Genomic DNA, 4,006 nt, shown 5'->3' on the forward strand with positions numbered 1-4,006 from the left:
AAAAATATTGTTTAAATAATATTCGTATTATAATTAAAATGGACATTACAGAAAAAGTACCTAAACAGTACAAATTATGTCGGTTAACTGAACATAATAAAAAATATTGTCTAAATGTTACGGACAACTCTAACTAATTAATGTAATTTTTATCGTTATTTTTTATTATTTTAATGGATTATATAATTATATTTTTTTTGTTAAGGTTTATAAAAAAGTTAAAAAAAATAATAGTATGAAGTCTCATTTTTAAAGGGCTATTTCTATATTTTAAAAAACAAAGCAAAACAATCATAAGTCACCATTACAAAAAGAGATGTCCTTTGCAAAGTTTACATTGTTATCGACAACTGCTCCTGTTCTCCAAAAATAGAATGATTAAATGACCATATTAATGAATATAAAATTAAAATGGGATTGTTTTAAAAAAACCGTCAAAATTCAACTAAACTTTTTTTCAACTTGAATTAAATGAACCAAAAAATATAAAATTTAAAAATATCGTATGCTTTACTTCAACTTGGATCATATAATGCGTTAGGTCCATTCTTTTCTTAGATCATAAAACAATACATTACTATTGGAATGGTTTTGATTTTTTATTTTTTTATTTTATCACTCAATTGTCACCTTTTGAAAAAATATTACACTATTATTCTAATTTTTAAATAAGTTTCTTTTCGAAAAAGCAATCACTTAAATGAAATTTTTTTCAAACACAATAAAAGATCGTTTTTTCGGAGAGCGACATGCTCCTAGATTTTTTTTTTCATTTTAATATTTGTTATTAATTATTTAATAAATTAAAATTAATTAAATTATTTAAAAAATAAAAATACTAATAATAAATAAAATAAAATATATTAATAAATTATAAATTAATTTAATATTTTAATTTTTATTATTATAATAAATTATTATTATAATTATAATTAAAAATGATTATAATTAAAATGATTAAATTATATTATAAATTTTAAAGAAAAGACATTAAAATTGAAGAAAAAAATACATACAATTTGTCAGATTTAATTTTTTCTATATTATTTTTATATTATTTTTTTTTAATATCAATTGCTTACCATATTACTAATTTTATTATATTTTTTATTTTTGTTATATTCGACATATTTAATTATGGTGGTGTAAATTTAGCTAAAGTTCCTCATAACGACGTAGAAGATACCGAAAAACAATTAATCACATGATGGTTGAGAAAGTAATATATTTATTTACATTTATTTAAACTTTTTAAATATTTTATTTTTTATACTTCTTATAATTACTTTAACTTATTTTTTACATATTAGTTTTATTGGAGACCTTATCTCGGGTTCTAACATGAAGTTTCCGAAGAAGAGAGAGTCAATTAAACTGCATGTACCTATCTGCTCTATTATCATATTATTGAAAAATATCATATAGATAGAGTCAAACTTCAGTTCGGTTTCCATCACATAGCTAGACGAGTTCGACGACATCTTAGATATGAGACTGAATGTCATTTAGATGCACATCATTGATATAAATTTGATGTTTTTTTCTTCTCAAATGTGATGTTTTTTTTCCCGTTAATTTGATGTATTTCGTTTCATTTTCATGTTATTAATATAATTTTATTTTATTTTTAATTATTATTATTATTTGTTTAAATTTTGATGTATTTTTTTCTTTAATTTAATTTATTTTTTTTAAATTTATAATATAATTTAATCATTTTAATTATAATCATTTTTAATTATAATTACAATTATAATAATTATAATTATAATTAATAATTATAATAATAATTATTAAAATAATAATTATTTATTATAATTATAATAATTATAATTATTTATTATAATAATAATAATAATCATTTTAATTAACTTTAATTTATTAAATAATTAATAACAAATATTAAAATGAAAAAACAAAACAATTTAGTAGCATGTTGCTCCCCGAAGAAGTGACCTTCTAATGAGTTTAAAAAAAAAAAATTTATCCAGATTAATAAGTAAGACAATCGTATAATTTTTTTTTAGAATGTGACAATTGGATAATAAAAAAAAAATGATATTTAAATAAAAACGTCTACCATTAGATGCCTATAATGTTGGATGATTTTTTTATTATTTTAAAAATATATTATTATCAAATTGTTGTATTCCAGAAGAAAGTTTCTTCAATTATTTAGATTTAAATTACTTTTTTAGTTTTTTTTTATGTTTCATTTTGATCACTTAATTAATTATTATTTTGTTTTGGTCTCCTTTAATTATGGTTTTGTCAATAATTTTAGTATTTTTTATTAATTTTATTCAAAAATTGTTACGTTTATCCTATTTGTCACTTTGGTCTTTTAATTAGGATTTTTGAGTTATCCATATAAAACTAAAATTATAAAATTATAGTTTCAAACACTTTTCTCCTTCTTACAAAAGCCGAACAACCTAGTTAAAAGTGTCTGAAATTCTAATTTTAATATTTTATATGAATAACTCAAACAATTATCATTTTTTAAATAAAACTAAAATATAAGACTTAAATTGCTGACGGAATCATAGTTAAGGGAATCAAAACAAAATAATAATTAATTAAGAAACTAAAAAAATCGGAAAAAAAATGAGGTACAAAATAGTAATTTAGTCATTATTTAAAAAAAATTTGATATAAAGATTTGGTAAATTTTAGTTTAGTAAAATATGAGGTTAAAATAAATCAATTCTGTTTTGAAACTTTTTATTTTAACATTAAATTTAAAGTATGGAATTTTGCAAAATGTAAAGTTTCATTTCATTTCGCTTTTAGTTTGACGTGAGCTTGAAAACAAAATAATATTTAGTGTTTCTTAAATTATGTAGTCATAAAGATTGATTTAAGATAAAAATAGATTGAAAATAAAGTGGTTTCTATTAGTATATCTTCATAAAAGTGAGTTGAATAATTAACATGATATAGAACAAGTGGTTGATTTTTGGATCACTTAATCATTAGATCTCGGTTAACTCCAATGATATGTTTATGCAATTATGTGTGAAGACCCCTTTTGTTTATAAAAAAAATAAAAATTGACTTGAATAATAAATATGACACTAAATTTTCTTTTTACAGACAAAAGCTACGAATTCTATTATATACATCTAGTATCAATTTTGTCTCCTCCAAAAATAGAATCAAATATATAATTATTTAAAACTAATTAAATATATTATTAAATAGAAGATATTAAATTCAACTGATTAAAAGTTTAATTTTTATATATTAATAAAATAAAATATTTTACACAAATGTTTAATCAAATCATGCCGGTTAAATTTATTACAATATTATTTCCTCAAGTATTTAAAAATTAAATGTGAATAAAATTATAGATAATAATACATGTGTTCTTAGGACACTTGTTAACAATACCCTAAAATTGTTATATACTCTTATTGTCCCAAAATAGAAATTAAAATTGATCAAAGTAATACCAAAAAAATCTATTTAATGACATAACATCTCATAATAGAGATAAAAAAAATAACATCTCATATAAATATTATTTCTTATCCATCAATTATAATTTGAATGTATTTAGAGAAAATGTATGATCGACTTAATTAATTAGAAATTCATCGAAATTTGTCTAGAGGTACTTCACTATTGTATTACTTCTCCTACCTATGAAATTACGTGGAACTGGAATCACACGGATTCCTTTCACTCCTAGTAGAGGTATAAGATAGAGGGGCTCTATTCCCCTGTTTATATGTCATATGCATGGAAAAACTATTTCATATCATAATTGATCAAGTTGAAGCTAAATATTTGAAACCTATGTGGGTATGAAGGTATTCTTCTGATATCTCATATTCTTTTTGTTAATGATCTTCTTGATAAAACCAACTTTGAGATGTTATTCTTCAAAATACAGGATTCTATCAGGTTTACGGTTTAGGTAGATACTTAGGGGCTAATATCCCTTCGGGTATAACTAAAAAAATATCATTTAAATCACATTGAACAAAAAAACTCAAAG

The sequence above is a fragment of the Cicer arietinum genome, chromosome 5, assembly GCF_000331145.2.
Source record: "Cicer arietinum cultivar CDC Frontier isolate Library 1 chromosome 5, Cicar.CDCFrontier_v2.0, whole genome shotgun sequence".
In the NCBI taxonomy this organism is placed as follows: Eukaryota; Viridiplantae; Streptophyta; class Magnoliopsida; order Fabales; family Fabaceae; genus Cicer; species Cicer arietinum.